The 27897-nt window shown below is 46.3% G+C and overlaps 9 non-coding genes across 9 annotated transcripts; all 9 read left to right on the top strand.

Moving 5' to 3' along the window:
- The first annotated feature begins 8197 nt into the window (after window positions 1-8197).
- On the top strand, window positions 8198-8271 carry TRNAT-AGU (transfer RNA threonine (anticodon UGU)). Its single transcript has one exon. It is a non-coding gene; the product is annotated as a tRNA-Thr (tRNA).
- Window positions 8272-8354: 83 nt separating this feature from the next.
- TRNAT-AGU (transfer RNA proline (anticodon AGG)) lies at window positions 8355-8428 on the top strand. The gene has a single exon. It is a non-coding gene; the product is annotated as a tRNA-Thr (tRNA).
- Window positions 8429-8512: 84 nt separating this feature from the next.
- On the top strand, window positions 8513-8586 carry TRNAT-AGU (transfer RNA threonine (anticodon UGU)). The gene has a single exon. It is a non-coding gene; the product is annotated as a tRNA-Thr (tRNA).
- Window positions 8587-8670: 84 nt separating this feature from the next.
- Window positions 8671-8744, top strand: TRNAT-AGU (transfer RNA threonine (anticodon AGU)). Its single transcript has one exon. It is a non-coding gene; the product is annotated as a tRNA-Thr (tRNA).
- An 83-nt stretch (window positions 8745-8827) lies between these two features.
- Window positions 8828-8901, top strand: TRNAT-AGU (transfer RNA threonine (anticodon UGU)). The gene has a single exon. It is a non-coding gene; the product is annotated as a tRNA-Thr (tRNA).
- Window positions 8902-8983: 82 nt separating this feature from the next.
- TRNAT-AGU (transfer RNA threonine (anticodon AGU)) lies at window positions 8984-9057 on the top strand. The gene has a single exon. It is a non-coding gene; the product is annotated as a tRNA-Thr (tRNA).
- A 5212-nt stretch (window positions 9058-14269) lies between these two features.
- On the top strand, window positions 14270-14343 carry TRNAT-AGU (transfer RNA threonine (anticodon AGU)). The gene has a single exon. It is a non-coding gene; the product is annotated as a tRNA-Thr (tRNA).
- An 84-nt stretch (window positions 14344-14427) lies between these two features.
- Window positions 14428-14501, top strand: TRNAT-AGU (transfer RNA threonine (anticodon AGU)). The gene has a single exon. It is a non-coding gene; the product is annotated as a tRNA-Thr (tRNA).
- An 83-nt stretch (window positions 14502-14584) lies between these two features.
- On the top strand, window positions 14585-14658 carry TRNAT-AGU (transfer RNA threonine (anticodon AGU)). Its single transcript has one exon. It is a non-coding gene; the product is annotated as a tRNA-Thr (tRNA).
- The last annotated feature ends 13239 nt before the right edge of the window (window positions 14659-27897 follow it).

Raw genomic sequence — 27897 nt, 5'->3', positions numbered from 1 at the left:
ATGTCAGATGTGTGCTCTAAGGCTGTCAATCGTTATATATGTTGGAACCAAGTTGTCTTTAGCAATCATGATTGTTGCGCGAGTCGAAGAGCATCGTGGTAGTCCAAGACATGTCCGTAGAGCCTGGGCTTGCAAACTTTCGAGGGTACAAATGTTTATTTTACATGTGGTCGCCAAAACCGAGAAGCTGTAACATAAGAAGCCCAGAAACAGTGTTCTGTACAGCTGCAGCATGGACCGTACCGACATGCCCCAGGTTTTCCCGCACAGGGACCTCAGTACATGTACAATCTAAATTAGACTCCGCTTCAGGTAGATGCAGTAGGGGCTCCATGAAAGGTCCCTGTGAATAATCACTCCTAAAAAGCGGCGAGACTACTGGTACTTGATAGCTTGGTTATTGAGAGAAACAGGGTACGGTGCCATGGGTTTGCGCGTAAACGGGATCAACGCGCATTTTTCGGTGCACAATCAAACGCTCTCCTTTTTTATAGGAGGTCACTTTTGCGTGCTTTCAAAGCGAATAACATTGCCTGCATTAAGCGATTTTTCTCATCTAATAGGCTGACAAGAGGCGAGGAGCGCACTCAAGTCTAGAGGGTCTCGATGGGGTCGTGAATATAGATAACCGGATGAAGAGGGTGATGCAGGCGTCTGCTATCATTCCGCTTCCTCTTAGCTTGCTGTGGGGGGTCGGAGAGCGCGGCGCAGTGCAACGGAAGGTTAAGAACGCCGCTTAAACGGATCCTCAGCAAAGAATAGCAAAGCTGAAGAACACAGAAAGGGCTCGATAACGTTATACGGCCACACAAAAAGCTTTATTATGAAAATAAACCAGTGCTCTCCGGCAGGTACGAGTAACCAGTGCCTCAGTGGTCGGCGTACAGCCAATGTCTATTACTTTTCCAACTGGGAAGTCTCCGGCTGTTCAGGAACAAATTCAGTTTTGTTCGTATATTAATGCATCTTTGAAGGCCCATCTCCACGGAGCCAAAAGGCGAGGAAATTTCGACGGTCGCCACTGGGTAACGGCCACTCGCCACCCGATGTAAAAAAAAAAACTGGCTTTTCGCCGCCGATCCATTCTTGCCAAATATTCGCCGCCCAGCGAACCTGTCCCAACGGAAGTCGTTGGCCGCGGCAAAGAGCATGGACCAATCGGACCGTAGCACAGAGGCTGGCTTCCTTCGGTCGCCCGTCGGATGAAGTTCTGGCTGTTGACGCTTGCTTGTTGACGCATGTCCGTCGTGACATAAATAGCGTTCCGTGTTTCCTCGATTGCAGGGCAGGCTCGAAGGCGGACGCAGACGAGAGAAAAACCGATGCCTCCTTTACAAGATGGCCGCCGTGTCGTCCGCTTTCACATTGCAACGGCCCTTCCCTTAGTTCTGCATACATTCCGGGCAACTCGTTGCCTTTTCAACTTCCGGCGGCACGTCGATAGCGCCAATATGTGGGGGCATCTGCTAGCGAGCACTCTAGCGTGCCTCTGAGACGGTAACAGATACCATGGTAATCTTTAAGTTTCATATGAAACGAACATTGCAGAAAGCCAGTTTCCGAATAGCGTGATGCCGTTGGTTCGGTGCGAAACGCTATTCCATTTCGCTTTAACTTTCGCATACATACTACACCTAAGAGACTCCATTAGTCTGTGCGTCCGAAAAGTGTGAGAGCCAGTGCAACGAAATAAGGGGAATGTTATATTTGTACTTTCCATGTGCGCCGTTCTGCAGCGAAACGGTACTAAGCTGTGTACCATATCCTCCGAAACCTTCCTATCTCCGAGGCCATATGCCTTTGTCGCGCATATCTCTCAACTTTGCCGATAAATGGCACTAGCAATGGCGCAAGCAATTGTGGGGAGGGCGAAAGGAAATAAAAGAGTGGCAGTAGGGACATATACAGGACGGGCATTGGGCGCTGTCATAGAGCGAGCAACAGCAAAGCTCGCGGCAAATGCCCACGGACGCAACCTTGTCGTAGTCGAAGGTGGGCTATATGACGTGCTAAACACAAAACGGACAGGACTAGCCCAGCACCTTGCGAAGGGGGTAGACGACTTGCTCGTGCTGTTGCCTTAGGTGAAGATCGTGGTGTGCACGGTGCCGGAGGTGCCTGTGCGCCGTAGTGGTTGCTAATGAGGCTATATAGACATTGAGCCGAGAGAAAGGTTTCCAGGTTGTAGAAGCAAGCAGGGAAGTGAACAGGTGTGAAGATTTTCAAGGAGACGGAATCCACTTCAATCAAAGGCTTGGTAGAAAGTGGGCTGGTGACTCGCTGTCGTGCGGAAGCTTTTTTGGGGGGGCCCACGTGGGCTCAGAAGGTCAGTACAGGTAGTCATGAAGAAGTTCCCCTAGGGCCACCTCGGCAAAGCATTGCCTTCCAATAACAGAAAAATATAGGAAAGCAAAAAAGAGAACTGGGCATGCAATAGGCTACATAAATATGCAGGGCGGCAGAAGAAAGCAAAAGTTGGTAGAGATTCAGGAGCTGTTAAATAGAGAACAAAAAGGTGTGTATGCGGTTACAGAAATGCACCTTACAGACTTGAAACAGCCGATAGTGATTGATACTTATATTTAAGAAGGGTGCCCCAGAAATAAATCGGAAGAAAAAGGAGGGGGAGTCGCGATGCTCATCCAACAGAGAGTCAAATGGAAAAGAGTAAATTCAAAATAGCAAGAGCATATTTGGTTATCATGTAAAATGACTGGAAAGAAAACTTGGCTGGGCCTGACATACTTGTCGAACGGAAAAAATTGCAGAGAGAAGAAGGAAGAGTTAGTGGAATACCTAAGTGCTTATATTAGGGTTTCGGGAATGATGCCGAAATTATCGTGTTAGGTGACATGAGTGCCCACATACAGGCTGCAGATGGCTATACCGACAACAACGGGAAGTGAATGCTACATCTCTGTGAGCAACAAAACCTCGTTATCCTGAATACAGAACGTAAGCGTGACGGGCAGACCACAAGGGAAATTGGGAGCCGGCAATGTACCATTGCTTGCTGTTTGATGGGAGAACTAATTCATGATAGCTAGAGAGAAACTGTCATTGATGAAGAAGGGTACAGCAGCATAGAGAGTGACCATAAACGCACTATTTTAAAATGGCATATGTAGTTGGCAAAGAGAGCAAGGAACCCAAAATTGCCAGTCCAAATTTTAAAGCTGATCACATAACAAATATAGTCACAACAGTCGAGAAACAACGTGGCAAATGACCAAGCAAGGAGTAGGAATATAGTGAGCTTCTAAGTGTCTTAACGACAGAAATACAGAAAGAGAAACATGTTCCTTGGAAAGGAAAAAAGAAGTCGAAAAGCTGGTAGAACAGAGAGATAGGAGAAGCGATCGCCGAATGAGAGAAAGCATCCCGAGAGCACAGGCAGGCAATGAAGGCGCTGTTGCCGCAGGATGAAGTAGCCGGTAAGTGGAAAATATACCGGAAGAAAAAGTCTATATTTCAACTACTTGTGCAAGCAATGAAAAAAAGGTGAAAGTGAACGTTGGTTGTCGGAAATACGCGACAAAAAGAAGGCCGCATCTAGAATATTTTGGAACAACATAAAATTATTAGGCAAGAAGTCAACAACAATACAACAACATATCCTAGACGAAGATGGAAACAAACTAAAAGCGCAAGCGGCTATAAATTACATCCGACAAGTACCATCCGAATCTTTCCAAGGCAATGATGAGGGTATATTTGAAGAAAAGAAGACCATGACAGAGAACCAGATGGAAAAGAAGCTTGTGCTGATAAATTTCAACTGGAAGAAAGCCGAAGAGAAAATACCTAAGCGCACAGCCACAGTGCTAGACGAGGTTCCCGTTAGGCGGATAATGAACTAGCACCCAAACGTAAGGAAGATCTGGTTAAAGCAGTGGAAAAAACATTAAAAGATATACGAATACCAGAGAGTTGGCGACAAAGTATAATGAATTCAATTTACAATGGTAAGTGGGAGAAAGCTAGAATTTTAAAATTAAAATTAAATTATGGGGTTTTACGTGCCAAAACCACTTTCTGATTATCAGGCACGCCGTAGTGGAGTACTCCGGAAATTTGGACCACCTGGGGTTCTTTAACGTGCACCTAAATCTAAGTACACGGGTGTTTTCGCATTTCGCCCCGATCGAAATGCGGCCGCCGTGGCCGGGATTCGATCCCGCGACCTCGTGCTCAGCAGCCTAACACCATAGCCACTGAGCAACCACGGCGGGTGGAGAAAGATAGAATTGACCGGTGCCCACAACACCCATAATATACAGGTTAGCAATGCAGGCAATCAAATAAAAGCTGCAAGCATGGGCAGAGAGTAATGAAATTTTGGGAGAACTTCAAAATGGCTTCAGGATGGTAGGCGTTTGGATGACCGTTTACTTGATCTTACTCAGTGTATTGAAATATCAAAAGTAGAAAGCAGATCGTTATATGTGGCCTTTTTACACATTACAGGAGCGTATTACAACGTAGACCACAACATTTTCCGGGATATTCTGGAAGGGGAACGTTTACGCGATGATAGTCTACAGCTTTTGAGAAAGATCTAGCTACAAAATAGCGTTTGTGTTGAATGGGAAGGGATGAGGTGCGAGGAGAAGGTTGATATCAACAAGAGACTGAGGTAGGGATGCCGCTTATACCCACTGCTATTCACGACGTACATCGTGAGAATGGAGAGGGCGCTAGAGGAAAGTAATATCGGGTTTAATCTGTCATACAAACAGGTGGGTGCAGTAGTAGAGCAGCAGCTTCTAGATTTAATTTATGCGGACTACATTGTGTTGCTAGCTAACAAGCAAAACGATTTGTAGTCTGGCTAATATCTGTGGACCGGAAGACCAGAATTTATGTTTGAAATTTAGCGTTTGAAAATCAGCTGTTATGGTATTCAATGAAAAGAGTGAACAGTGTCACTACAGGGCCAGAAAATACCTCACGTAAAAGAATATAAGTACCTTGGTAATGGATAAACGAAGGCAATAAATATATTGAAATGCAGGAAAAATCAAACAGTGAACGGAAATAAAAATGCGGCCATAATTAAACACAGAGCATTATGGAAATTCATTAAGTACAAGGTTCTCCTCGGTATGCGGAAAGTTGGAATTGTTCCAGGACTTATATTTGGTAGTGTGAATTGCTTGAAGTTGGGCGTGCAATCAGGGCACGATGGCATCCAGGGGTCAGTGGTACGCCTGACGTTGGGGGCTGACAGTAAGACTGCAAATGAAGATGTGCATGGTGTATGTGCAGGACAAGTTTTGAAGTGAGGAAAGCTCACAGTAAAATTAATTATGAAGAACGACTGATGAACATGCGAGGACTAGATGGGCTGGGAGAGTGTATAGGTATTATGACAGGAAAAACATTTATTCACAGTGAAGTAATAGAACTTGAAAGCTTACCAGAAAGTGTGCCACCTGTATGGTGATCAACATGACAACAAAGAATGTCAAACGGAAAGTCAGAGAGGCTGAGATAATCGCATTGTTGGCGGCAATGGAAAAGAAACCTGCTATGAGGAATTATTTAAGAGCAAAAAGCTAAATCAGAAAAAAATATGGTAACTCAAAGGGAAGTTCATTACTTTTCCAAGGGAGATAAGGATGCCTTAAAACACGCACTTATAAAGCAATATATAAGAAGGAAGACAAAGCATGCGCCTGCTTCGGTAAAGCTAGGGAAATGAATGAGCATGTTTTATTAGAATGTGATAATATTTGCCTAGCTGTCGATTTAGGCACCTCTGGCCTCCTTGAAGCCCTCGGGTTAAGCGAGAGCAGGAGGAAAGTAAATATGTCCATAATATAGATTAGTAAGGGTCAACAAGGAAGATTAGTGGAAGAAAAGTAGAGAAAGGTCAAACAACAGAGGCGTACAAAACTAAAGTTCCCAATAGGCCTTCAGAAAGTTTGGCTATGGGAAATGCTTCGTGAGCGTTTTTTTTTTTCTTTTTTTTTTCTTTTTTATGACAGGTAGGACATTAGGCAATATAAGAACGACAGCTTGATGGAGCAACCCATCGCCCCGTTTCAAAGCGGACGCTCAAAGCTTCCATCCATCCATTTATCTCCTTAGGTTTGGACTCGTTCGAAACGAGAAGTAATCTCGAAAACTCCTCAAGGTTATGCACAATACTGGGTTGCCAAAGCGGCCTGAGATTAAAGGCCTATATACAGTCATTTGCTACGAACGAAGGTAATTCTACAAAAACAAGGCCAAATGCGGTCCGAAGTGGGTGGCCGGGACCGCCGCCATGTTTTGCGCAAACTACGCAAACCATGCAAAGACAGTAACGTTAAATCTAAGAAATGGCATGCGTACGCTAAACGGTATAGGTCCTACGCATGCGCATTTCGATCCCGCTACTCCGCTAAGCCCGCTCTTACGCTAAACACGCTAAACTAGAACTGCCTATTACCTTAGTTTTCAGTTAGCATCTTCTTTATTTCCAAGTCACTTACCAGTCCAGTCTCAATGCGCACCATGGTGTTTTTTGTTCATTTCACTTCTCTCTACAAAGTCGGCTGGTTTTGTTGGGAACTTGATCACTAATCCCCAGCCGAGTTCTATGTCTGTTTCCGACTTGTTCAGTTCTTCCTCGGCTCGTGCCAGGCACTAAGTCAGGGTTCACGTACACATTCCGCGAGATTTGCAGAGAATTTTCACCACGTACCCAGTCACACACACACACTGGCTTGAACGTAACCATTGGTCAAGGTTCCATAATGGGCAAGGCAGCAGCAGCCATCAGCTAGCACCCGCACAGTAGAGGGGCTGTTACAGATCCTTCACCTCGGCTCAAGGACGCGGCTTATTAAAAATGTATTGCTGTACCTGCACCAGCAGACATTTATAACAACTAGTTGTTTGAGAAAAACACTCAGTACAGGACTGGTCATTTCACCTTCCGGAATGCTCCTTCGAGTTTTGTGCCATGTTTACGAACGGAATTGGGGCAAGTAATATGAATTTTCCACTAACTAGTCTAAGCACGCCGCCGGCGGTCTATAATGAGGAAGACCATCCTTTATCTAAAGATGAGCAAGTACCTCTGGGGTAAAGCAGTTTCGCAAGGGTGGCTAAAGGGGCATGTTGGTAATGTAATATCTTCGGTAAGCAGCGCGACGACGTATATGAAAAGTAAAAAAACTACCAGGAAAGAGCACTGTGTGCTCTTTCTTTACACTTTTTTTACTTCGCATGTAGGTCGTCACGCTGCTACCCAAAGTAAAACACTTTGTTACCCGAGTTACGGCAATCTACTTTTAAAGGAATGCGAAAAGAATCCCGATTTCGTTGAATTTGTGCCTCCCCCAAACCCTTGCATTTACCTCGTCGATCAAGCAGATTAACCAAAATGTTAGCAAGAATGCTACCGCAAACTTTACGTTATTCCAAACAAAAACCATCAACTAGCCTCCCACATAGTTCTCTCTCCGACGCCGCCTTTTGTATCAGCATTCGCATAGCCCACTGAAGCTACAGCCCTCTATATAAAGACACTACTCAAAACTTGAAGGGGCCCCGCGAGATCCGGTATTGCGATCTGCAAGGAGCCGCCGCCGTCGTGAGCTGAAAGCCAATAAGCCGCATAAACTGGGTCGATATCTACGAGAGGCGACATAGACGCGCAGTTTCGCAGCAACCGCTGGCGCTGTGGCTAGTTGCTTAAAGAGCCTGCCTAGTAAACACCATTTTCCCAAAAGAGGACGTGCCATATGATGTTATGATGTTGGTTACAATGCACAGTGTCTGGAAAACAAGAATGGATTTCAGACACGAGCATGTGGATCGCAAACCAGCCAAGATATATTTTGCTGAAAACATTTCATATGTTAGAGATTTGTTAAAGGCTCTTAGCGAGCCACCTGAATGGTTGCCCATAATCGAAAAGTTATTGGAGCTTAACCCTTACTAACCAAGCTACACGGGACGAGCTGAAAGTCCCGTTTTTAGTATGTATCGACATATGTCCAGTTATGTTGAATTCAGGGTTTCGAATTATTGAGTGACCTATAATTGACGAAATCCGGAAATAAAGAAAAAAAGCACCCTGTCTAGTAAACAGGAGATCGTGAGTTCGAATCTCACCGGTGCCTTAATTCATCTCTTTTGCCATTTTTTTATGGTTCAAGGGACAATACCGGCGATTGCGTGTAACGCGCAACCACGCTTCGACGGCGCCGTGGCTTAGTTGGTTAAAGCGCCTGTCTAGTAAACAGGAGATCGTGAGTTCTAATCTCACCGGTGCCTCAATTCGTTTATTTTGCCATTTTTTATGGTTCAAGGGACAATACCGGCGATTGCGTTGAACGCGCAAAAGACCACTCTTCGACGGCGCCGTGGCTTAGTTGGTTAAAGCGCCTGTCTAGTAAACAGGAGATCGTGAGTTCGAATCTCACCGGTGCCTTAATTCATCTCTTTTGCCATTTTTTTATGGTTCAAGGGAGAATACCGGCGATTGCGTTGAACGCGCAAAAGACTACTCTTCGACGGCGCCGTGGCTTAGTTGGTTAAAGCGCCTGTCTAGTAAACAGGAGATCGTGAGTTCGAATCTCACCGGTGCCTTAATTCCTCTCTTTTGCTATTTTTTTATGGTTCAAGGGACAATACCGGCGATTGCGTGTAACGCGCAAAAGGCCACCCTTCGACGGCGCCGTGGCTTAGTTGGTTAAAGCGCCTGTCTAGTAAACAGGAGATCGTGAGTTCGAATCTCACCGGTGCCTCAATTCGTTTCTTCTGCCATTTTTTATGGTTCAAGGGACAATACCGGCGATTGCGTTGAACGCGCAAAAGACCACTCTTCGACGGCGCCGTGGCTTAGTTGGTTAAAGCGCCTGTCTAGTAAACAGGAGATCGTGAGTTCGAATCTCACCGGTGCCTCAATTTGTTTTTGTGCCATTTTTTATGGTTCAAGGGACAATACCAGCGATTGCGTTGAACGCGCAAAAGACCACCCTTCGACGGCGTTGTGGCTTAGTTGGTTAAAGCGCCTGTCTAGTAAACAGGAGATCGTGAGTTCGAATCTCACCGGTGCCTCAATTCGTTTTTGTGCCATTTTTTATGGTTCAAGGGACAATACCGGCGATTGCGTTGAACGCGCAAAAGACCACGCTTCGACGGCGCCGTGGCTTAGTTCATTCTACTTCCGGCCACCGAGCGTGACGGACGCCGAATCATGAGCTCCAGTGGAGCGGCGACAGCGGCCTTTGTTGGCCGCGGAAACAGGTGGAACAGCGATGACGACGCAGGCTATCAGATTATTTTGCCTCCACTGCCAAAGGGGCGCGTCGTGCTAAACACCGTGTTTTTGCACGGCGACGTGCGAGCTAGACCCTACAAAGTAGAAGATTTCCGGGACGCTCTTGGCCCAACGGGATTGCTGCCGGAAGTGCTTGCCCTTGGGGCCTACCAGATTAACCACGTCTGGGCTGTGACTATGAACACCGCGGACGCTACGAAAAGGATGCTGGAAGTCAAGGAGCTGAAGGTAAAGGGGCGGCGCTGCATCGTGGTCGACTCTCAGGGTCAGCAGGTGCGGCTGCTCTTCATTGGTTAATACATGGTGTGGCCGATGAAGATGTAAGAACGGCATTGGCGGCTTTCGGTAAAGCCGTACAAATCACCCGAGAGCGATGGCGCGTTCAGGGTATCAACGACAAGGGGACGACTACCCGCTCCGTCTTGCTCAAGCTGAACAGCGGCGTGAAGGTGGAAGATCTCCCGCACCAGATTAGGGTCGCCGGTGAGCTGGCCCTAGTCGTCGTTCCTGGCAGGCCAATGCAGTGCTTGCGCTGTCAAGGCACTGGTCATGTACGACGAGACTGCAAGGTTCCCCGGTGCTCGCAATGCCGTCGGTTTGGACACGTAGAGGACCAGTGCGTACGTGCATACGCCTCTATACTGGGCCAGCCGAAAGCAATGACACAGCAAAGTTGGTAATGGACGCGGCCGAGGCCGAAGACGCGGCGAAAGGGGCAGAAGACCAGGCAACCCCATGTGCTGTAGGCGGTGTGCTTGCACCTGATGCGGGCGCGGGGACACCACCGGACAAGGAAAACTCTACGGAAGGTGTGGCAAAAAAGCCAGCAGAAGAGACCAATGAAGAAAGCAAGAGCAGCCTAACGGAAGCTAGCGAGCAAATGAAGACAGCTGAGGACCAGTCGGCGCAGAACGACCCTATGAGCAGCAATGTCGGAGCCTCGGTCAAACGGCCTCTTGAGAAGGCTGCAGACAGCAGCGCAGCGAACCAAGGAAGTGGGGAAGACGGGCCGCCTTCGAAGACGCCAACGGGCAGGCGCAGCAGCTACAAGCCACGACCGAACACCGCTAACGCAGACAAGAAATCCGAGAAGCCGCCACCGCTCTCCAGTTGTACCGGTCCACCGGGCGGCTCCGGGGGCGTCTAGCTCTGTGCTAGGCGCTAAAGGTAAACACCATGCTCCGGGCCAAAACTTTTCACTAGACCTATAATCATGGCTCCCAACCCGTCGCTTAGATTGGCCACGCTAAACGTTCGAGGTCTGGCCACCAAGCGAAAGCAGAGCCAAGTGTGTAGGCTGCTGGTGGACTATGACCTTGACGTGTTAGCCGTGCAAGAGACAAAAGTAGATGGTGATGAAGAGACCCGCAGTATGGTGCAGCGGTTTACGCCACGCTACTACGCGGTAGTGAGCCACGCCTTAGGGACGTCGACGGGCTGCGTGCTGTTTGTTAGAAAATTACCCGGTATAACGGTGCAAGGTTTTTATTCATGTCCAACTGGTAGATTAGTTTTCTGTGATTTTGCTTTGCATGGAATTGAATGGCGGGTGGTATGTATTTATGCACCAAATGCGTTGGAGGAACGGGCTTTGTTTTTTCCCATGTTAAAAGAGTATATATCTTCTGAAAAGCAGATGGTGCTGTTAGGTGATTTTAATTGTGTTCTCAATGCCCGAGATCGGTCTAATAGAGGATTAAGGAGCGATAAAAGTAGGGATGTTTTGAACGAGATAATTACTGAATGCGAATTAGCGGATGCGGCGGAATGTATGATAGGGACGCGAGATGTGCGTTTCACGCACTTTCAAGGAAACAGCCATGCGCGCTTAGATCGTATTTACTTGTCGCTTCAAGCAATACCAATGTGTAATAGTTACAGTGTATATCCTATTTCCTTCACTGATCATTGTCTGGTTAAATGTGACTTTGGAAGGAAGAAAAAAAGGCGGCAGCTTCTCTTGGGAGCTGTGGAAAGTGAATTCAAACTTAACTACTGACGAAAGTTTCGGAGAATATGTATCGGACTGCATCAAAAAAATTCAAATGAGCGGCGAGGGTGAATTAAAAGATCGATGGGAAGAGTTTAAACAGTGCATTAAAATGAAAGCCATCGATCGTTCCGTCGGAATAATGCATGAAACAAAAAAGAAAGAGAAGGAACTGCGAATAATCTTGGAAAAGCTGACAGAACTGGAGTGCCAAGAACCGGGAGCATACAAAAGCGACATAAGGAATATTAAACAGAAACTTGAACTGCATGATGAGGAACGCTATCGCGGAGGGATAGTTCGTGCTCGAGCCGAATCCTTTGCGATAGGGGAGGCGCACACAAAAAGGGCGCTCGGACTGGACAAATCGCACGCTCGACGTGATCATATTGACGTGATCGAGGTGGGTGGTAACGAAGTTACAGATAATGATAGTATCGCACGTGCGTTTTTCGAACACTACGAAAATCTGTTCGCATTTAGGCAGGTGGACCTAGAACGGTTTAAGACGAACTTCTTGAAAAGAATGCCTCAACTGACTGAAGAAAGAAAAGTTGCATTAGAAACGCCGATAACTGTTTTTGAAGTGGAACGCGCAATTGACAGTTTGAATCCTGGCAAGTCACCGGGCCCTGATGGGCTTTGCGCACTGTGGTACAAGCGGTTTAAAAAGGAATTGTCAGCAGTACTTGTAGCAATTTTTAACGAAGCGTACGATAGTAAGGCGTTACCGCCATCTTTCGGTCAATCACACACGGTGTTGATTCCGAAGACAGAGGATGTAGATAAGTTGAAAACTGTAACATCATACAGACCAATAGCACTCACAAATGTAGACTATAAGATACTAATGAAAGTCTTAGCAGCTAGACTTCAGTCGGTTGTTAAAGACATAGTCGGCCCACACCAAACGTGTGGAATTAAGGGTCGCACTATAGCGACGAATGGTCACAAGATGCGCTCAGTTCTTGAATGTTGTGACTCCCTTGAAGCGTGTGTGGCCATACTTCAGTTGGATCTGGAGAAGGCATTTGATTGCGTAGCGCATGCTATTTTGTTTGCAGTGTTGGAACCCATTAATGTCGGATCCGTCATCACGGATGGTGTAGCTCTGGCGTATCGGAACTGCTCTACCAGACTGATTATTAACAAAGAATTGGGGGCCCCCATTAAAGTGCAGCGTTCTGTGCGTCAAGGCTGTCCCATCAGTCCACTCTTGTTTTGTATATATTGTAACGATGTTAGTAAAATAAGAATATTTATTGTCAGTATTGTAAGGGGCTCAGCAGTGTTTGAAAAGTTTTCCACAAATCTTCTGTAGTATGCGCATAAACCCAAGAAACGTCGCAATGACTTTTTCTCTGTGGGTGTCGGGAACCTTGCAACAGCTGCTGTCTTTTCGGGATCTGGCCGAACGCCTTCAGCGCTGATGACGTGTCCCAGAAACCGAAGTTCATCGAAGCCGAATTGACAATATATTGAAACCTTATGTTTGCCAATAATTGAAAATAATTCTATCCGTGGTTTTCGTTTACAGTCTTCAGAGGTAAAACTGCTCGCATATGCCGATGATGTGGCGGTATGTTGTATTGACTACGAAGGCATTGAAGAAACCATTCGAAGTGTTAAATTTTTCAGCGACGTTACAGGAAGCCGAGCAAACTGGGGAAAGTGTCTGGGATTTTGGCACGGCGTGTGGCCGTTCACCCCGGGCATTTTGGCCAATGTTGTATGGCAGAAAACGCCTGTGAAGTACCTTGGTGTGCCACTTGAGTTCTACAAAAATAATAATGACTACTGGCAGCAACAAGCAGAACTCTTACGCGAAAAGGCGAATGCTTGGAGGGCGAATTATCTCTCCATGTTTGCGAGGGCAACCGTGTGTAATATGTTTTTTGTGGCTAAACTATGGTATGTGATACAACTGATGCACTGTTCTAGGGTAAATGTGCAGAAACTTCATAGGGTTTTTGCGACCTTTGTGTGGGGATCGACGTGGGAAAGGTGCAGTCGCACAAATTTGTTCAGGAGTGTGAAGTGTGGGGGACTTGGACTGGCACACCTTTTTGTCAAACAATTAGTTAATAGATTTTTCTTTTTTCGCGAGGTCAGCGACTCATTTCTGCAAACGGTGTGCCAGGCCAGATTAGGGAGACTGCTACCTGAATATGTTATTAGCACGCAAGTCCTGACGGGGACGGCACAAGGTTATTTTCGGGAAGTAGTAGCGAGTGCGCGATTTTAGAGTGTGCGTTTTTCTAATGATTATTTATATTCTGTTAAAAAGAGGAAACTGTATAAAGACTTATGTGATATAGTGTTGCCAATCCCGTTGCACAGGGTGATATACAGTGCAGGCCTGGGTCAGAACGTACTCAAACGGGTTAAAAGAATGCAAGTAGCACCAAGTGCAAAAACTTTCTTTTTGAAACTGCATACCGGAACTCTCCCTGTAAGAACCTTCTTAGAGGAGCGTGGGTTTTATATGCCATGGGGTCTCACTGCATTATTTGCAAAAAGCCGGAAACGATGGACCACGTTTTCCTTCACTGTTGGGAAGCGGTGTTCTTCTGGGATGTGTTGCAGAGGACCATTAAAAAAGAATTCCCACTAGACACGCATGGAATTAGGTACCTTGCGATAGAGAACGAAGAAGGTGTACCTTTCGATCTAATCATGCTGACAGGCCTGCACAGTATGTGGCGCTCAAGCCTGACTGGCTTCTACCGTGAACCGGATGCAAGACCAGCAAGGCTGTACTTAAGAGAGAGCATTGCTCGGTTAGTAGAAGTGGAAAAAACAACAGAATGTCTTTCTCCCTGGGTAGCCAGGGTAGAACCCTTAGTCACACTAAAGGAATCTTAAGTGACAACGTCCGTCAGAAGACGACTGATGGCTTTTCGCTCAATGTGTTGACAAATTGTATTGTAACCCCGTCTTGACTTTTCATAGGTTGTAAGTCTATTGTCGTTGCAAAACCGGTAATAAAGAAAAAAAGAAGCGCCGTGGCTTAGTTGGTTAAAGCGCCTGTCTAGTAAACAGGAGATCGTGAGTTCGAATCTCACCGGTGCCTCAATTCGTTTCGTTTGCCATTTTTTTATGGTTCAAGGGACAATACCGGCGATTGCGTGTAACGCGCAAAAGACCACCCTTCGACGGCGCCGTGGCATAGTTGGTTAAAGCGCCTGTCTAGTAAACAGGAGATCGTGAGTTCGAATCTCACCGGTGCCTCAATTCGTTTCTTCTGCCATTTTTTATCGTTCAAGGGACAATACCGGCGATTTCGTTGAACGCGCAAAAGACCACTCTTCGACGGCGCCGTGGCTTAGTTGGTTAAAGCGCCTGTCTAGTAAACAGGAGATCGTGAGTTCGAATTTCACCGGTGCCTCAATTCGTTTCGTTTGCCATTTTTTTATGGTTCAAGGGACAAAGCGGCGATTGCGTGTAACGCGCAAAAGACCACCCTTCGACGGCGCCGTGGCTTAGTTGGTTCATTCCACTTCCGGGCACCGCAGTGAACGGACGTGTTATCATGTGCTCCGACGGAGCGGCGTTGGAGGTCGCGAACGGCCGCGGTAACAGGAATGCTGTTTTTGAAGACGAGGATTATCAAGTGATTTTGCCGCACTTGCCTACCGGACGAATCGTCCTTAATACTGTTTTCTTACACGCGGACGTCCGTGGAAGACCGTATAAGGTTGAGGATTTCCGTGACGCTCTGGTTCGTCTGGAACTGCTCCCCGAAGTAGTTGCTTTGGGGGCGTATCAGATGAATCACGTGTGGGCGGTCATGATGAAGACGACTGAAGCCACTAGGAAACTGCTTGCTATCCGAAGCCTGACTGTTAAAGAACGGCGCTGTATTGTCATTGACCCCACCAACCAAGGCGTGCGCATGAAGTTACACTGGATGCTGCCAAACGTGTCAGATGAAGACATCAGACAAGCGCTTGACCCATACGGAACGGTTACGGATGCAGCGAAAGAATGGTGGCGTGTTCAAGAAATTTTGGACAAGGGCTCAACGACGCGGTCGGTGACACTGCAACTTAAGGCGGGTACTACAGTCGACGATATTTCGCACCAGCTGCGTATAGCAGGGGAGCTCGTCCTTTCCGTCATTCCGGGCCGCGCCCTTCTTTGCCTGCGGTGCCGTACAACCGGTCATATTCACTGGGACTGTCAAGTTCCGCGCTGCGAGGTCTGCAGACGCTTTGGCCATGAACGTTCCCAGTGCGTCAAGACATACGCCGTCGTCGCAGCACCAGCGAGAAGAGAAGTATCTGAACACCTCATGGATGATGCTGAAGTTGAAGATATTTCTCCGGTTAAGAGCGACAATGTTGGCAACGCGGTCACACAGAAGCAGTCTCTTCACCCTAAAAACTTGTGTCCAGACAAGAAAACAAACGACGAGGCTGACATTCGGAAAAAGACTGAAAACGGTGCGCCTGATAACCAGAGTTCCGCGACAGAACAGAGGAACGCCTCCTCGAAGCCGCCGCCTGCCACTACGTGTGCCGAGGCGTCTGCTACGACTGACGTCGACATGTAAGCAGCCACTAACACGCCTGCGAAGCGGGCACACGAGGAAACGATCGGCGCAACCGGGACCTCTGGAGCAACGACATGCAGCGAACCACCTACAAAGGCGGCTCAGCTGCGACGTACGCCTTTCAAGCCGAGGCCCAACGTCCGAGTCGGGCGGAGACCCGAGACGGAGCCGCCCCCATAGCGGCTTCGTTTTGGGTAGTGCAACCTAGCTATGGCTACTACGTGTGATACCGCCAGTTTGACTGGCGGAGCCAAGCACTACGGAATAGAGGACACCACTTTATGCATAGTGCATGGGTCTCTCAAGGGGCGCTATTCTGGACACGCATGGCGGCTGCACGGCCGCCATTATCCGCCATGTTTACTCTCTGATTGGCTGTCGAGAGGTCACGTGTTTTGAAATTTGTGCCGGGAAGCGGAAGTATTGCAAAACGCAATTTTGCGTTTTCATCAAGATGACGAAACGTGACGTGGAGCTGCAAATTTTATGGACTAATACATTTTTTTGGTCCTTGGCAGATATATTGTGACGCTAGCGCTTCAAAAAGAATGTGAGCGGTAGCGTGCAGAAGCCAGTGCAATGCATCTGCAATTGCGCGAATATGTGGTGGCCATCCAAGATATGCGCCATGCCAGCTTGCTGATTGGCTGAAGGAATATCTCGTGAGGAGCGTCACAGGAAGGGCTGTTTCGTAAACGTCATTTTGACGATGCGTGACGTTGCGCTGGGCTGCCATTGCTGAGATTTTCCGCCATAATTTTTGCTGCGACGAGCCGCGCGAATTATGCTAATGGGCAGCCATATGCAATGGCAGCCGAGAGGAATGCGTATCGCCACATTTTTCCCGTCGTTTGGTGCCACGAAAATCTTGTGTTCATAACGCGTGCTCATAGTATTTGCATCGCTCTCGGGTGGAGTTGGCATTTGTGTTTGGGGCCATCGTTTTTTAAAAGAACGCGTTTATACGAAATAATATTGGTTGAATATAGCAAACTTTCAGCAATGTTGTACACTTTTCACTGCTGCATTTGTATTGTAATCAAGATTAATGCCTTTTCGCACAATCAAAAGTTATGACAACGGCCTCTTTCTAATTTATAAAAAGAAATGTACGCAAGGCGGCGCCTTGAAGTTTCCTCCCGTGGTGCGAGTAACCAGCGAAATGAACAAGAGATGGCAGCGCCGGCGCTTGCGTCGCTCTAGTGGATATCTCTGGCGCGCGCAACGCTATCGGTGATATTCGGCCGTTTCGCAGCCAGCCGAGTCGGGCTGAGTCACTTGCGTTTCACGAAATAGCGATAACGTGGCCTAGAACGTGCGCGCATCACCACTGGTAGGTCGCGTATGTTGTCTCAAGAAAGAAAACAAGCGCGTTGGCGCCAACATGCGATGACTCATTCCATTTTCCAGGGACAGGCATCCTAGCTATTGAAGCAGACGACGGAAGCGAGAAGCGTTTTCGACGGAATAATCATACGCTTTGAGATAGCTGCTTTATTTTTACTGTGGAGGAAAACTGTTTTGCTTTACCGATAACGCTACATTCAGTGCCTTCACTTCAGTTTCTTAGGCAAAACGTCAAGTTGGCGTCACGTTACGTAAGCAAAACCGGGCCACCAGCGCCATTTTGTTTGCGTCGCGCCTACGTCACGCATCGAAGAAAATGGCGGAATGTCTAGAATAGCGCCCAAGGTAAGCGCTATGTGACCCGATTGTTCTTGCTCATAATGGAGGCCGCAATTATTACCGCGATTCGTATTGCCACGCTAAACGTCCGAGGACTAAGCACGAGGCGGCGGCAATATCAGTTGAGTCGTATCTTTCTGGAAAACGATCTTGACATAATCGCCGTTCAGGAAACCAAGATAGCGAGTCAAGAGCAAACGGATCGCATGGTGCAACCATTCGTTCCGCGTTACAATGTATGCGTCTGTCATGCGGCCGGTACATCGGGGGGCTGCGCTATTTTTTTGCACAATAGCCTAAATGCAAGGGTGGAAGCAGTTAGTGTGTGAAACGGGACGCCTAGTTGTCGATTTTACCTTGAGTGAAATCTTCTGGCGAGTTATTTGTATGTACGCCCCTAATAGAGAGAGCGAGAGACAGTCCTTTTTCGAACGAGTTGAGGATTATTTAAAGACCGATAAGCTTTTGGTTTTACTTGGCGATTTCAATTGTTTGTATTCCGGAGGATAGCGTGAAAAAATTGCCGATGAATGATCGTAGCGCACTGCTATTGAACAATCTTGTCAGTGAATACAACCTGGAAGACGTCGGCTATGTGTTGTACGATCACAGTGTTCCGCGATTTACTCATTTTCAAGGACTTAGCCATGCTAAGCTGGATAGGGCTTATGTATCACTGGAACTGGTACTGCAGTAAAACACGTTGTGGGGCTAGTTGGTGCATAGCTTTCAATAGATTAAGCGCCAAAAGTGACGGCACACAAGAAGAAATACAGACAGGACAAGGCGCTGGTACAGACAGGACAATGGAACTGGTACCATTGTGTAAAACGTACGAGAACAAGCAAGTCTCTTTCAGTGACCACAGTTTGGTTGCCTTCACAATAGGAACAAAAGAACGAAAAACAAATTTCTCGCGGGAATTGTGGAAATTTAACGATAAGCTACTGAACGATGACTGTTCTGTAAATGACATTAAAAAAATACTCGGACGATTGATTGTAGCTGAAGAGAAATATGTAGTCACCATGTGGGGAAGATTTTAAAAATGAATTGAAGATGAGTGCTATAGAAAGAGCAACTAAACTGAGACAAGAAGAAAAACGGAAAGAAAAAGCCCTGAGGAGTAAACTCGACTTTCTACTTAATGTAGAAAGCACAGAACCTGGCCAAGTCATGAAGGAAATCAGAAAAGTTAAAAGCCAGTTAGAAATCATCGACACAGAGAAGTATCGCGGAGCCATGATAAGAACCCGTGCAGAAAGATTGTGGCAAGGGGAAACACCGAATAAACGCGCGCTTAGTGACGAGAAAGCTTACGCTCGCCGCAGTGATATAAAGGAGATAAGCTACAATGACGAAATGACGACTGACCGCAGGATCATTGAACACGCCTTTGTTGAACACTATGCAGACCTGTTAAGCAAGAGGAAAACTGATCTGCGTGGTTTCATAAGCCACTTCCTACACTTAATGCCAAGATTGGAAGATAACGTTAAAAAAGGCCTCGAAGCGTCTATAACTGTGCGTTAAGTTGAAGCTGCTATAGAAGAACTAGGCTCAGGAAAGGCACCTGGGCCGGATGGTTTAAGCGCAGCTTTCTACAAAACTTTTAAAGCAGAAATAGCAATAATTATAAGGAAATTCTTAGTGCAGACCTACAAAAACAACCGAATACCCGCGTCTTTCCGAACAGCTCAGATGGTCCTGATACCGAAATCTGACAATCCAGTAAAGCGCTTGTCTGTTGCATCGTACCGTCCCATTAGCCTTGCAAACACTGACTATAAAATTTTTATGAAAATACTGACAAAAAGGATACAGGGCGTAATTAAACTTTTAGTTGGAGCCCACCAAACGTGTGGGATTAAAGGGCGCACAATAACCACCAACGTACACGTCGCCAGGAGCGTTCTAGAATGCGTCGATGCTTTCGAGGGTAAAGTTGCAATGTTGCAGCTGGACCTGGAAAAGGCATTTGACCGTGTGTCTCATGATATTCTCTTCCAGATTTTAGAATACACCAACATAGGAACAGTGATTATAGATGGTTTGAAAATGGTCTACACAGACTGCAGCACACGGTTGATTATCAACAAGAGTCTCACGAGAAGCGTCAATGTTTGCTAATCTCTGAAACAAGGGTGCCCAATTTCGTCATTGCTTTTCACATTATACATGGAGCCCTTTTGCCTAGCCATTAGGGAGAACGAAAAAATAAGAGGATTCAAATTACAGCAGAGTGAGGTGAAAGTGCTTTCCTACGCAGACGATCTTGCATTGTTTTGTGATGACTATGACAGTGTCAGCGAAGTGTTCACTGTGGCGAAAAGCTATTGTGAAAAAACAGGTAGTGCCATAAACTGGGACAAGAGCACCGGGTTTTGGCATGGCGCGTGGCAAAGCAACACCGCGCTCTTTCGCAAACATACAGTGGGTAACCATGCCTGTGAAATATCTTGGCGTGCCGCTTGAGCATTACAAAGGCAGTACTCAGTTCTAAGAACAGGAAACACAGACGGCGAAGGAAAAAGCGCTGGCGTGGCAAGGGCGCAATCTGTCCATGTTCGCGCGCTCCACTGTGTGCAACATTTTTCTGGTTGCTAAAATATGGTATATACTACAAGCGCTATTCATGTCGAGAGTGAATGTACAGAAGCTGCATCGAGTGTTCGCTGTGTTCATATGGAACTGAACTTGGGAACGCTGCAGCCCTTCTAATCTGTTCAGATCAGTTCGCAGCGGTGGTCTTGGACTGTCACACCTATTTGTACGCCAGATTGTATCGCGGTTTATGTTCTTGCGGAACCAGAGTGACCCATTTTTGCGCACCATGATACAAGTGCGATTAAGTAATCTTTTACCTGACTTCCTTGTTTCATGTACGAATGTTGAATCCCGACCAGTTAAAGGTTTCCTTCGGGATGTCGTGTCATCATTCCGTATGCTTAGTGTTCGTTTCTTTTTAGAATACTTAAGTTCCGTCAAAAGAAAGAAATTGTATCATGATATGATAGATTCATTAATGCCAGTTCCAATGTATAGGATGGCCTACTATGGAGGTTCAGGCAATGATGTCCTCAAAAGGGTCAAAAGAATGCCCGTGAAACCATCGGTAAAATCATTCTTCTTTAAACTCCACACAAATACCCTGCCCGTAATGACTTGGCTGGCCGACAAGGGTATATTTGTGTCGTGGACCACCAATTGTATAATGTGTAAAAAACCAGAGACTGTTGATCACGTATTCATTGATTGTTGGGATCCCTTTTTTCATTGGGACATCTTACAACGAACATTAAAGAAAGCATTATACCAATAACACCACGGGGTATCAGATACTTAGATACAGGCCATAACGATGTTCCATATGACCTTATGCTGCTGAGCCTCCATAGTATATGGTCCACAAGAATGTCGGTATGTAATGCTGATGTCAATATCCGTTCTGTCCGAGAACACTTTATTGAAAGTGTCGTCTACATGCGTGAAGTGTACAAAGTGCAGAAAGAACCGCCCGAGTAGTTGCCGCTGTTTGGTGACTTGGCTAAATTCAAGCGATTTTAATGTCAGCGAGTCGGCATAAGCTATGCTGACTCTCTCTTTAACAATGTATTGCGCATGGCATTTCAGTTACGAGGAAATAAAGAAGAAAAAAGTGGCTTAGTTGGTTAAAGCGCCTGTCTAGTAAACAGGAGATTGTGAGTTCCAATCTCAACGGTGCCTCAATTCGTTTCTTTTGCCATTTTTTATCGTTCAAGGGACAATACCAGCAATTGCGTTGAACACGCAAAAGACCACTTTCGACGGCCCCGTGACTCAGTTCTGGCCGCCAAGCGAAAGCAGAGCCAAGTGTGTAGGCGGCTGGTGGACTATGACCTTGATGTGTTAGCCGTGCAAGAGACAAAATTGGATGGTGACCAAGAGATCCGCAGCATGGGGCAGCGGCTTTCGCCACGGTACTACGCGGTAGTGATCGACGCCTTAGGGGCGTCGGCGGGCTGCGAGCTGTTTGTTAGAAAATTATCCGGTATCACGGTGCAGGGCTTTTTTTCATGTCCATCTGGTAGATTAGTTTTATGTGATTTTGCTTTGCGTGGAATTGAATGGCGTGTGCTATGCATTTATGCACCAAATGCGTTCGAGAAACGGGCTTCGTGTTTTTTTTTTTCTTTTTCATGTTAAAAGAGCATATATCTTCTGAAAAGCAGTTGGTGTTATTAGGTGATTTTGATTGTGTTTTCAGTGCCCGAGATCGCTCTAATAGAGGATTAAGGAGCGATAAAAGTAGGGATGCTTTGAACGTGATAATTACTGAATGCGAATTAGCGGATATGGGTGAATGTATGATAGGGACCCGAGATGTGCGTTTCGCGCACTTTCAAAGAAATAGCCATGCGTGCTTAGATCGTATTTACTTGTCGCTGCAAGCAATACCAATGTGTAATAGTTACAGTGTATATCCTATTTCCTTCACTGATCATTGTCTGGTTAAATGTGACATAGGAAGGAAGAAAAAAGGCGGCAGCTTCTCTTGGGAGCTGCGGAAAAAGAATTCAAACTTAATTACGACGAAATTACCAGATCGATGGCAAGAGTTTAAACAGTGCATTAAAGTGAAAGCCATCCGTCGTTCCGTCGCAGTAATCCATGAAAAAAAAAGAAAGAAAAGGAACTGAGAATAATCTTGGAAAAGCTGACACAACTGGGGTGCCAAGAACCGGGAGCATACAAAAGCGACATAAGGAATATTAAACAGAAACTTCAACTGCATGATGAGGAACGCTATGGCGGAGCGATAGTTGGTTCTCGAGCCGAATCCTTTGCGATAGGGGAGGCGCACACAAAAAGGGCGCTCGGACTGGACAAATCGCACGCTCGACTTAAACATATTGACGTGATCAAAGTGGGTTGTAACGAAGTTACAGATAATGATATTATCGCACGTGCTTTCTTTGAACACTACGAAAATCTGTTCGCATTCAGGCAGGTGGACCTAGAATGGTTTAAGACGAACTCCTTGAAAAGTATGCCTCAATTGAGTGAAGAAAGAAAAGTTGCATGAGAATCACCGATAACTGTTTTCGAAGTGGAACGCGCTATTGATAAGTTGAATCCTGTCAAGTCGCCGGGTCTTGATGGGCTTTGCGCTGCGTGGTACAAGCTATTTAAAAAGGAATTGTTAGCAGTACTTGTAGCACTTTTTAACAAAGCGTACGATGGCAAGGTGCTACCGCCATCTTTCGGTAAATCACACACGGTGCTGATTCCGAAGACAGAGGCTGTAGATAAGTTGAAAAGCGTAACATCATACAGCCCAATGGCACTCACAAACGTAGACTATAATATACTAATGAAAGTCTTAGCAGCTAGACTTCAGTCGGTTGTTAAAGACATGGTCGGCCTGCACTAAACGTGAGGAATTAAGGGTCGCACTATAGCGACGAATATTCACAAGATGCCTTCAGTTATTGAATGTTGTGACTCCCTTGAAGCATGTGGGGCCGTACTCCTGTTGGATCTGGAAAAGGCATTTGATTGCATAGCGCATGCTATTTCGTTGGCAATATTGGAACACATTAATGTCGGATCCATCAGCACGGACGGTGTAGTTCTGGCGTATCGGAACTGCTCTACCAGACTAATTATTACCAAGGCATTGGGGGCCCCCATTAAAGAGCAGCGTTCCGTGCGTCAGGGCTGTCCCGTCAGTCCACTTTTGTATATATATTGAAGCCTTATGTTTGTCAATAATTGAAAATAATTCTATTCATGGTTATAGGTTACAATCTTCAGAGGTCGAACTGCTCGCATATGCCGATGATGTGGCGGTATGTTGTACTGACTATGAAGGCATTGAAGAAACCATTAGAACTGTTAAACATTTAGCGACGTTACAGGAAGCCGAGTAAACTGGGGAAAGGGTCTGGGGTTTTGGCACGGTGTGTGGCCGTCGACCCCGGACATTTTTGCCAATGTTGTATGGTAGAAAACGCCTGTAAAGTACCTTCGTGTGCCACTTCAGTCCTACAAATATAATGACTACTGGAAGCAATAAGCAGAACTCTCACGCGAAAAGGCAAATGCTTGGAGGGCGAATTATCTCTCCATGTTTGCGAGGGCAACCGTGTGTAACATGTTTTTTGTGGCTAAACTATGGTATGTGATACAAGTGATGCACTGTTCTAGGGTAAATATGCAGAAACTGCATATGGTTTTTGCGACCTTTGTGTGGGGATCTACGTGGGAAAGCTGCAGTCGCACAAATTTGTTCAGGAGTGTAAAGTGTGGGGGACTTGTACTGGCACACGTGTTTTCTCAAAGAATTAGTTATTAGACTTTTTTTTGGCGCGGTCAGCGACCCATTTCTGCAAACGGCGCGCCAGGCCAGATTAGGGCGATGATTACCTGAATATGTTATTAACACGCAAGTCCTGACGGGGACGGTACAAGGTTATTATCGGGAAGTAGTAGCGAAGACATGACATAACAAGAACTTTATTTGAGTCCTGAGGGACTGAGATCTTGGGGAGCTAAAACCGAAGGCTCCCGAAGGTCAAGTCGGTGGCGCCACCCACGATGGGACCGGGAGATGAAGTTCCGCCGCAATGTCGTGGGCCCTCTGGACAGCCTGGAGTTGCATGTGGAGATTGCTGCTCTTGAGCGATTCCTGCCATTGTTCTTTCGTGATGGGTGGAGAGGCGTTAAGGGCTGGGCACAGCCAGAGCATGTGTTCAAAAGAGCATGAGTCATGACCACATTTGGGGCACGACTGTGAGTGGGCAGGATCTATCCTGTTAAGAGACCGAGAAGAGGGATACGAACGGGTTTGCAGAAGTCTGAGTGTGCTAGCCTGAGGTTTGTTCAATTTAGGGTGAGGGGGTGGAAATGTCCTCCTGCCCAGTCGATAATGGGTAGCGAGTCTGCGATTTTTGAGTGTGCGCTTTGCTAACGATTATTTATATTCTGTTAAAAAGAGGAAACTCTGTAACGACTTATGCGATGTAGTGTTGCCAATCCCGTTGTACAGGGTGATATACAGTGCAGGCCTCGGTCAGAACGTAACCAAACGGGTTAAAAGAATGCAAGCAGCACCAAGTACAAAAGCTTTCGGTTTCAAACTGCATATCGAAACTCTCCCTGTAAGAACCTTCCTAGAGGAGCGTGGGTTTTATATGCCATAGGGGCCTCACAGCATTATTTGCAAGAAGCCGGGAACGATCGACCATGTTTTCCTTCACTGTTGGGAAGCGGTGTTCTTCTGGGATGTGTTGCAGAGGACAATCAAAAAAGAATTCCCACTAGGCACGCATGGCATTAGGTACCTTGCGATAGACATCGAAGAAGGAGTGCTTTTCGATCTGATCATGCTGACAGGCCTGCACAGTGTATGGCGCTCACGATTGGCCTACTTCTACTGTGAACCGGATGGAAGACCAGCAAGGCTGTACTTTCGAGAGAGCACTCCTTTTCTATTAGAAGTTGAGAAAAAAAAACAAAAAAATGTCTTTCTCCCTGGGTAGCCAGGGTACAACCCTTTGTCACATGAAGGGAATTTTAAGTGACAACGTCAGTCACAAAACGACTGATTGCTCTTCGCTGAATTTTTTTTTTCTTTATTGCCAGTTTTCGACATATCACAATAACACAGATTCCTTAAATGATAAACAAGACCAAACAAAAAGGGAATGAATACAAAAACCGAACAATAAACAGTACAATTGCCGTCCGCTACTGTAGCATGACATTGTCACATTAAAATTCCTTGAGTGCTGTCAGGGGTTCCACCATGTAGAGCCACTCAGAAACAGGCTGTCGCAACTTCTGCACTTCCACGCACCGCTACATGCATTCACAGAAGTGCACCCGTGCCGGTCGTTTGTCCAGATCCCAATGGTCGCCCGACATTCTTGCGCGCCATAAACAGTGGAAGACCGTAAGCATGGTGACGTCGTACGGGAAACCTTCCTCGTCATTTACTGGTAGAAACCTGATTCCGTGGGGATCTATCGGTAACACCTTTTTTTAGAGTTCTTTGCAACACGACCCAGAAAAAGACCCCTTCCCAATAATGAATTAATACATGATCTATAGTTTCCGGTTTTTTACAAATAAGGCATTGTGTTCCCCATGGCATGTAGAATTCACGTTGTTCCAGGAAGATTTTACCAGGTAAAGTGCCGGTATGTAAATTAAGAAAGAATGATTTCGTGGCTGGTTGAACTGGCATCATCCTCACCCTTTTCAGTACGTCTAGGCCTGGGCCTATACTGTATACGGCTCAGTACATGGGTACAAGCAAGACACTGTCACACAAACCACAATATAGCTTTTCCCGTTTTGCACTAAACAAATATGCATTTGAAAAGCGAACACGCAAAAAAGAAACACTCTCAACTATTTCACGAAAGAATTCACGGACTGGTCCTGGCATTATTTCGGCACCTACAACGAATTCGGGAAGTGCTCTTGACAGCTTCATTTGGATCACCATGCGCAGAAATGGGTCGTTTGAATCTCGAAAGAAGAAAAACCTGTTCACCAGTTGACGCAAGAAGAGGTGCGCCAACCCCAGACCGCCATCCTTCACACGCCGGAAGAGATTATCTCGGCTGCATCGCTCTCAGCTGGATGCCCACACGAATACAGCAAACACGCGGTGCAGTTTCTGCACATTACTACGAGAGCACTGTAGGACCTGCACTACGTACCAGATCCTTGTCACGAGAAACATGTTGCACGCTGTAGCTCTTGCGAACATTGACAAGTGACCGGAGTTCCATCGGTGGCTTTTTCTTTTACTTCATTTGTTTGCTCTTTCCAGTATTCGCCGCTGTCCTTGCAGGCATCAAGGTGTGCGCCAAATTTCTTAACTAGCGTCGTGTCCCAGTTTACGTTCGAAAAGTCGTCTGGTGCAGACGCCCATCTTCCATGCCAAAACCCCAAACATTTCTGCCTGTTCACGAAGCAATTAGTGAGGGTGCCAAACCTTCTGATGATACTAACAGTATTCAATACACTTTGCTTATCTTTACAGCATACAGCTACATCGTCGGCGTATGCCAATAGCTTCACCTCGGCGGTTTGAAGACAAAATCCCTTGACGTATTCATTTTCAATGATGGCCTGACATAGCGTTTCTACATACACACAAAACAGGAGTGGGCTGAGTGGACAACGCTGGCGAACGGAGCGCTTCACGTTAACGGGGGCCCCCAACGTCTGAATAAATATAAGTCTGGTATAGCAACTCCGGTACGCCATGGTCACCCCCTCAGTGATTATGTGGCCGAAATTAACATGTTCAAGGATGATGAGCAATATCTTGTGAGAAACGCAATCAAACGCTTCCTCTGAATCCAGCTGGAGGATCGATACTGCATCGCATATGGCGTCACAACACACCAGCACACACTTTATCTTATGAATGATAGTAAAAATCGTTCTTCCGCGAATGCCACACGTCTGGTGTGGGCCGACTACTTCCTTAATAACTAACTGCACCCGCCGTGCCAGCACCTTCATAAATATTTAGTAGTCGCAATTAATAAGCGCTATGGGTCTGTAGGAAGAAAGTTGTTTGAGTTTTTCGGTCTCTTCTGTTTTCGGAATTAGCACTGTATAGGACTGGCCAATGGATGGTAGAAATATTTTCAGTTCGTATGCTTCATTGAATACTGCACTTAGGCTAGGAGCTAGGTGGTCTCTAAACAATTTGTACCAAGCGCCACAAAGACCGTCAGGACCTGGTGACTTACAAGGATTCAGATCTTCGATAGCCTTCATCACTTCATGTCCTGTTATTGGCCGTTCTAACATCTCTAACTTCACTCGAGAGTTGCGGCATTCGCTGCAAAAATAAGTGCTTGAATATTTGTATGTTAACGGGCCTGAATGCGAAAAGCTTTTGGAAATGTTGAATGAAAGCGCACCCTATATTTTTTATATCAATTACTTGCACCCCGTTATATTCGATGGCCTCAATCTGCTTACGCATGGAGTGCTTTTTTGCTAGTCCCAGTGCTCTTTTCGTTGGTGTTTCCCAGCATGTTAGTTTTTCTGCCCTAGCGCGCACGAGCGCACGTCGATAACGCTCTTCATCGAACACCTCGAGCTTCTTCTTAACAGCACACATATCTTCTTGATAAGGGCCCGGTTGCGTGCATTCCAGCTCGCACAAATTTTTCCAGCGAAGTTTTTAAATTTTTTTCTCTGGCCTTCTCTTGATGTCGTAGTACGCTACTTCATTAAATTGCCTTCATTTTAATAGTTTGCTTTAGCAACTCGCATTCCTCGCCAAATTTCATAAAAGTGTCTTTTCCAAAAGAAGTAACAGCAGTCACCACCTTTTTCGTTAAAAGTTTGATCCCGTAGAAGCTCAGTAAT

The sequence above is a fragment of the Dermacentor andersoni genome, chromosome 6 (assembly GCF_023375885.2).
Source record: "Dermacentor andersoni chromosome 6, qqDerAnde1_hic_scaffold, whole genome shotgun sequence".
In the NCBI taxonomy this organism is placed as follows: Eukaryota; Metazoa; Arthropoda; class Arachnida; order Ixodida; family Ixodidae; genus Dermacentor; species Dermacentor andersoni.
This window is presented reverse-complemented; position numbering and strand designations above follow the sequence as displayed.